Genomic DNA, 8046 nt, shown 5'->3' on the forward strand with positions numbered 1-8046 from the left:
CTAAGGCTCTTGGTCTTACTGTCTCCTGCCCAACCCACCTTCTTGCTCTCCTTCTAGATCATTCCCTACCTTGTGGATGTGAGGGCTCTCTACCGACCCGAAGTTTAAAAACGTGCAGTGCACTGTGGGAGCCCTGGTGTTGTAAGGGCATCTGGCTGCCCTCCCCTTACTCGGTCCCATCTAGGCCGATGCCCCCCAGCTGTCCCTCTGTGGCAGATCTCTCTTCCTGTGGCCCTTGTCATCTGCCCCTCTGGCCCTGGGTGCTGGCGGGCACCCCAGGTGTGTTCTGGGAGCACAGGGCAGGAGGGACCACTCCCTCCAGGGCCCTGCATCGGTGGGTGGGATGGGGAGAGCAGGCTCTGGGCTGCTTTGCAGAGTGAATTGGACTTTCCCTGACAATGCACTTGAAGGGTTTGGAGGCTGAGACAAAACCCTTAGCTCACTCACTGGTTCAGCATCGAAAACCCTGAACGCCCATTGGTCTGGACGTTGAGGGCTCGGTTGCAGAACAGGCGACTTCCTACTCTGACTGAGCTCACTGTGGGCCAGATACTGCTGGACACCGCCCCCACCCCGCCATTATCTCCTATTTCCTCCACTACAGACTTCTAACCCGTCTCGGAGACGGCGCCACTGTTGCTATAACCACTTCACAGACAAAAACTGGCCCAGAGAGGAAGCCGCTTGCCCACAGTCGCATGCGCGTGGGCAGGGGAGCTGGGCTTTGGAAGCAGGTCACTTGGCCCCTGAGCCCACCCTGGCTGTGTACCCCCTGAGGGCGGCACTGGGACCCGGGAGGGTTGATGGCCCTTCCACATGGGACCTGCAACGTTCCAAGACCCAGTGTCCAGGCCACCTGCTCCCTTCCTCTCCAAAGGGCGAAGCTGTGCCACTACCCACAGCTTCTCTTGCTCTGCTAAGTGCCCCTCCTGATCTGAGCCCCCGCTGGAGTTCTGCACACCCCCCCCCCAACGGAGGGCACTACCCCTACAGGATGGGGCCATAAAACTGGCTTCACTGAGGAGCCTAGCAGGGAGAAAGCTGCAGTGTGAGGGGTTACACAGCATCTCCAAGTGCCTTAGGCACCCGAACTTCAAGGAATTTCTCTGCCTCTCCCTTCTCAGGCCTCAGCTTGCTGCCCTACTCCCCACGACCTTGACCTGCTTCTCCCCTATTTTCTGCTTTCCCGTGACTCTCCCTCCCCACTCCTGGGAATGGAGCAATGGAGCGCTATTTCCTTTTCTCCTCACCTTTTCATCATGTGCCCGTGTGCACCTGGTCACGTGTCCCTGCATTGTGTGGGGGTGGGGCACTCGTGGAATTTTTTGCGTGAGTGCTTTCGAGCTTTTTCTGAACTAATGAGCTGTCTTCTCTTACATCAATGGTGTTGCCTTCTTCGTTTAAGCCAGTTTCTGCTTTAAATGGCACTTTCTGCCTTGTTTGCCTCTCAGGTTTTGCTCCAGCTCCCAGGCTCATCCTGTGCTTTCATTTCCAGAACAAATATGCACAGTATTGCTCTCGGGGTGTCACGGTCCAGGGCGCGGTGTGGGCTGCTGGGGGAGTGGTGGGCCCCCAACCCAGCATGGCGTCAGGGTCAGGGACGGTGCACTGGAACTGGGTCTTGAAGGACAGGGGGATGAGGGGAGGCATTCCAGGCAGAAGGCAAGGCTTTGGCAAAAGTAGGGACTCGGGAGACTTGGTATGGGGAGAGGTGTGGGGAGAGGTGATGCTGGGATGGCGGGAAGTCACCCAACTTCTCTGAGCATCTCTGAGGAGCAGCTCTGGGAATTGCACAGGGATGTGGGGCCGAGGCCCAGGCCAGTAGAGAGATGAGGAGGAGGGGCTGGCTTTGAAACCTGGTTTGGAGTAGAACTGGCAGAACCTGTGAGGCCTGTCCCCACTTCACTGGGCCTCGCCTTGCCCTCCCCCGGGTGCATTTCTCCAGTGGAGCCTGAGGTTGTCCTCTGGGCTGGCCCATCACAGGGTGGGGGCAGGGTAACGGGCAGCAGAAGGGACAGTAGTCCCACTGGTCTCATGCCCCCTCCCAGGCTAGGCTTGTTGGTAGGGGGACACCAAGCAGCATCTGGGGAAAAAACCTTCTTTTAAATGGGTCTGCAGAGGGCTCCCGTGCAGAGAGGAGTGTGGGGCTGTGCTCCCACCTCTGAGGAATCCCTGTCCTCTCTCCCCATCAATCCTACCCCATCCCCCATCTCTCCAGCCTGGAGAGCAAGACAGAGGAGCAAGGCGGGTGGGCTGCCCTGGAAGAGGCTGCCCTGGAAGAGATGGGCTGCCCTGGAAGAGTTCCTGGAGTTGCAGGAGCTGGAGGAGAGGGCCCTGAGCCAAGGGACCCTTAAGGGACTTGGGATCCTGCCGGCTCTGCCTGCCCATGGGCACAGCCTTTACCTGGCTTTCTTGCTTCCTCCCACTCCCGAACACCATTGCACCCTGTCCTGTCACCCAGTGTCGCCTTTGAGACTTGCCAGCTCTACACCCACTCGCAGAATGTGCGTATGAGTGTGAACACACCCCCAAACGGGGCCCTTGGCTGGGCTATCACACACCCGCTTCACTTCAAGGCTGGGCTCACAGCTCAAGGGAGGGGCCCTGTGTCCTCTATGGCCCTTCACTTCTGGCACCTCTCCCCTCGTCCCTGAGGTGTTTGCTTCCACAGGGGCTTTCTGCTACCCTGGGTGTCTCTCGAGGGCAGGCGCTTTGCTAAGACCCAGCGTGGCGCATGGGCTCAGCGCACATAGCGAGTCTTGGCCTTTGGGACGCTCACTGTAGCCACCTGGTGCTGCTGTCTTGCTCTGAAAGTTGGGCACCACCACACCCCCCACAAAGGCTGGCATTAGAGATGGACGATAGTTGGGGGGGGTGCTATGGGGAGGAGTGTGTCGATGGATGGGAGCATTCTGGAGCAGTATCTGTTGAAGACACACATATGCTTTCCCTATAATCCAGACAGAATGAGAGCGTGTGTGTGCTGAAATCTTCATTCAGCGCAGCCCAAGCCTGGAAGCGACCCCCAGACAGGACAATGGGGGAAGCAACAGATTCTTTCATACCACGGAGTGCTACTCAGCAGTCAAAAAGGACACACTACAGTTTCACATACAACAGAGATGAATATCACAGGCAATGTATAAAGCTCCAGGAACCAGACGCCAAAGAGCACCTACCACATGACTCCATTGGGAGAAAGCTCAGGAACAGGCAAAGCTGATCGATTTTTTTTTTTTTTTAAGATTGTATTTATTTATTTGACAGAGAGATCACAAGCAGGCAGAGAGTGGGGTGGTGGGAAGCAGGTTCCCTAGTGAGCAGAGAGCCCGATGTGGGCTGGATCCCGGGACCCTGAGACCATGACCCCAGCGGAGGGCAGAGGCTTAACCCACTGAGCCACTCAGGCGCCCCAGAGCTGATTGATGTAGACAGAAGCCAGGGGTGCCCCTGCCGGGGCTGTGCGGTTGGCAAGGCGGGGACATGAAGGAACCTTCTCTGGCAGTTTCTTTGGCTTGATGTAGGTGGTGATGACAAGGGCGTCTGCGTCCGCACGGACACTGTCAGGCTCTACAGCAGACCCCCGTGCACTCTGTGTTATTCTGCAATAAGAGTTAAAGCGGGTGGCGGGGGGAGGGGGAGCTTTTAAAAGGGCTTCTGAGATTCTAATTAGTTCCTTTAAACCCCACTGTAGCTTTTTCAGCAAAAACGAGGGAGGCCCACATGGCCTACGTTTTCTTCGGGATCCCAGAGGATTCTAATTTATGGGCAGAGAGGCCCAGGGCAAAAGCCTTCCCCAGCCGTGAGCTGCACAGAGCAAGTAGGCTGCTACCCGGGGATGAGGAGGGACTGGGGGTTGGGGGAGCGGGCGGGGTGGGGGGTGTGCGACGGGCTGGTGGAGTGACCTGTCCGACGCCGACCTGGAGGGCGGGCACCGGGCACAGAGGGCCGCCCCGAGGACCCCCCCCCCCCCCGCCCCACTCCCCTAGCTGCGGCCAGACCCCGCTCCTCCTTGGGTTCCTGGAAGCTGCCCGACCCAGCGGGGTTTCCAGCACTCAGGGCTGGGAGCTAAGCCGCTCCTCCACTCCAGGAAAATATTTGTTCAGGGCCTTGGCACCCGCCGGAGAGGAAATAGAAGCCAGCGTGGAGCGAGCGGGCGGCGCTGCTGCGGGTGGCTCCGTCTGCCCCTGCAGACTACATCAGGGGACCCCGAGGCCCCGGGACCCCACCCCGCAGCCTGGCCGGCCGTCAGTGTTGTGTGTTCCTTCCCCTACGGCGGTCACCTGTCCGATCCGCCCGCAACAGTTCCTGAAGTGTCCTGTGTGCCAGGCACAGTGCTGGGCCCTGGTCACTGTCGGTGACACGGGCCCTGTCCCCACCTTCCAGGTCAGGGTGAGGAAATGCGGCCGGCAGAAAGGCCCTCCCCGCCTGATGGGAGCGCTGGGTTGACAGCGCTGAGGCCAGGGTGCTGGGGAGCGGGCCAGGCCAGGCCAGGCAGGGCGACGCTGCCCGTGGGGGGAGGGTGGGCAGGCGCCTGGCGTCAGGCTGGAGGAGGAGGAAGGCGAGAGGAAGAGGCAATCAGAGGGCCCGAGCGCTCCAGGTAGAGGGAACAGCACGGCCAAAGGCCGGGAGTTAACAGAGAGCAAGGGGCTCTGGGGTGTGGAGAGCGGTTGGGGTTGGCCGTGGCAGGGACCCAGGAGTCGGGAGACTGGAGAGGAAGCAGCCGCTGACGCCGAAGGACCTCCCAGGGCGAGCTCAGGAGCACGGACTTTATCCCCAGGGCAGCGAAAGTTTTTGTTTGTTTTGCAACATTTAAACACATTGATTTTGATTCTTTTTGATACAGAAAAGTACAAAGAAAAAAACCAAACGGCCTCACATCCCACCCCCCAGATATTTCCCGATGACATTTTAAAAAAATCAAAGTGCTCTGTGCCCACGATTAGAAATCCAGGCAAAGCACACCAGGAAAAGGGAAAGCCTCCTTCTCCCCACCTGTCTCCCTCGCCAAAGGCAGTTTCATTTCACAGGGTTTTGGTGCATGCCTCAAGAAGTTTTTCCATGCATATCCTTGCGAGGATAAGCCCGTGCTTTCAAGAGTTGCAAGCAAGGGAAAGGCTCTCACTGGGGAGATGGGCAGCTCCTTTCCCTGACCAGTGTCATCTGGGCCCTACTCCTTTCTTGTTAACATCTGGGGAGCATTTTGTTGTCTGGACAGAACATGACCGACTCAACTCTCCCCTCTTGGTGGGCATCTTATTTGCGGGCTCTGCTCTGGCAGATGGTGGGGGAAGCCGCCCTGGCAGGCCGCTCCCACACACGGCAGGGGACATGGACAGAGGACACCGTCTCAAGTACACACTACGGGCCCCTTTAGAACACTGGGTTCTGGATGGAAGGAGGTGTCCCTCACGGTGACCCTCCAAAATGTCACCACTGGGCCACGGCTGTCGCCACACCCAGACCGCATGTGAGAGATGCCGGACACCCCCTCACGGGTCACCACGCATACCAGCCATGGGTTCCATCTTTCTTTCCCCAGGAGGTGGGGGACGTAGACAGTGTCGCAGGGTGGTTTTGATTTCATTTCTTTAACTCTTTGAATAAGTTTTTGCTGTTTGCCTTTCTTTTTTCATAGGGCAACTGCTTCTTCATGTGTTTTGGCCTGTTTTTCTAATGGGCCTTTTGTCTTTTCCTAATGGATTGGCGTGGGCTCCTGGTGTACTGGTGATTTCGAGGGAGCAGCCTGTCAGGTTCTGGGGTCCCTCTGGCTGCAGGAAAAGGGGGATGGGGGTGTGGTCAGCTGGGAGGCCGGCGCAGGGGTCCCTGTGAGAGGTACACGGCCTGGAGTGAGCAGTGCTGTTGGAGAGGGGAGGTGTGAAGACATTCAGACAGGAAGATCAACAGGACGAGCCAGTGGATTGATTTTTTTTTTTTTTTTTTTTTTTTTTGCACAACAATCCAGGGCACTTTGGGGTCAGTAAAAAGAACCCAACATTGCCAACTGCCCTCCTCCAAAGTTGTGACATCGGTGGGATTCATACCGATAAGCCACCATGTAGGCCTGGAGCCCCCTGCCCGCTAGTTTGTGCCCCCTCCTTCCCTGACTGTGTGGGCCATGGGAGGGGTGGGGTGACAAGGAGGAGGGACGTGTCAAGGATGGTTCCCAGGTTCCCACTTCAAATATTATGGTCCCATAAACCATGGAAATGTCTCAGAAATTCCAGTATTTCAGCACAGTTACCGACTGACCCATCAGTCAGCTTGAGGCTGAAGCCATCCAGAGTCCCCTAAGAGGGAAATAGGGATGCACTGGGCCTCAACACGCATGTTGGGAGGTGTGGGAGGAGACACAGGCTGAGGACACGAGCTGAGGAGGAGCAGGGGTGGGGGGGGTCCCCAAGTGAGCGCAGGCTTCTGGGTGCCGCTCCCTTCCATGGGCAGAGCAGAGGGCCTGGCTCGCAGGAGGCACATTGGAAATATCCACTAATTCAAATTCATTATTACTCAAATTTATGTGGAGGTCAAAATGAATGGAGAGGGACAGAAAAGGAAATGTAATTTTCTTCCTGTTTTTTTTTTTTTTTTTTTTAAGTTGAGATCTATTTTACATACAGGAAAACCTGTTCTTATTGTCTTCAATTCTTTGACAAACGCGGACTGCCGTGTACTGACCTCCCCAGTATAGCGCAGAACAGCTTCAGCGCCCTGAAAAATCCCCGGTACCCCTCTGTCGCCCAAACCCTCCTCCACGCCTGGCCCCTTGGTGACCACTGATCTGTTTTCTGTCCTGGGAATTTTGCCTTTCCCAGATGTCTTAGGAATGGAATCATATAGCATGAAGCTTTTCCAGCAGCTTCTCTCATTTCGGAGACTGCCTTTGAGCCCCGGCCACGCTGCTGGTGTATCAGGCGTGTGCTGTTTTTTATTGCTGAGTCGTATTCCGTGGTACGGATGTGGTGATTTTACTCATAATCGCCCCAAACTAGAATGAACCACATGCTCTCCAACCGTGAGTATTTCCTTATTTCTAGATTCATACATCAATACTGCCTTTGTCCGAGTTCAAATCCTGATTTCAGACCAGAAGGCATGGTCCCTGTTGCCTGAAGGAGATACCAGTGAGAGCCTGCGGAAACTTGCAGGCCCCTGGGGAGGAGAGAGACCCGGGCCAGAGGGCAAGACAGGATGCCTGCTCCAGGGCTCCTGGAGGGACTGTCCCCCCTCCTTTGAGGCAGGCCCACACTCAGCCCATGCAGCACCTCTGGTGAATTAAAAAAGACTCCCCATTTGGGGCTTGGCTCAGCAGATTATAAGAGCAAGAACCTTTTCCTCTAGGCCCATGAACCTTGAACCTGGAAACCAGGATATTGGCCCCTGCTGGTCCATTGACCCAGGTTAAGGCTGCACAACCACAGGGGCAAGCCCGATCGGGGCCTCTCAGCCTTATAAGCAGCAAAATGCTAAACTCTGCAGATCCGGGAGGCAAGCAAGCATGAGGGCCTGTGTAAGCCTCAGAGGAAGCCTGCATGGTGTCCTTGGGCTGCCTCAGAGCCTCCCCCTCACCCGGAATGGGAGGTCTGGACCCCAGAGACCTTGGCAGGGGAACATCTTCAATCCTGGGTCTGTAGAGCCCTTCCTAGGCTAGAAGTCCTGACCGGCCAGGACCCACACTGGCTGGCACGCCTGCTGCACCAGCCCCAGGTGTGAGGGCTTCTCAGGATGGGGGCTCCCAGTGCTCCTGTTAATCCCTGAAGTGAAGGTGCTGTGGGGGCACAGGAGAGGTGGTCACCCCTCCACAGCTCAGGGAGAAGGCAGAAGAGCGTGGTGGTTGAGGTGAAGACTGGAACCAGAGGCTTGGCCTTAAAATCCTGGTGGTTCCGTCTGCCAGTCATGTGATCTCCTCCATGGGGCATCCTGAGGACTCCGTGAGGTACTAGGTAGACAGCATTTGGTCTGCTGCTGCCTTGTGGTAAGTAACAGATGCTGTGGTTAAACCCGGGCAGCACCACGGACTAGCAAGGCATCCGGGGCCCCAGCGTGGAC

Source organism: Enhydra lutris, unplaced genomic scaffold, assembly GCF_002288905.1.
Source record: "Enhydra lutris kenyoni isolate GAN:26980312 unplaced genomic scaffold, ASM228890v2 scaffoldscaffold35, whole genome shotgun sequence".
NCBI classification, from domain to species: domain Eukaryota; kingdom Metazoa; phylum Chordata; class Mammalia; order Carnivora; family Mustelidae; genus Enhydra; species Enhydra lutris.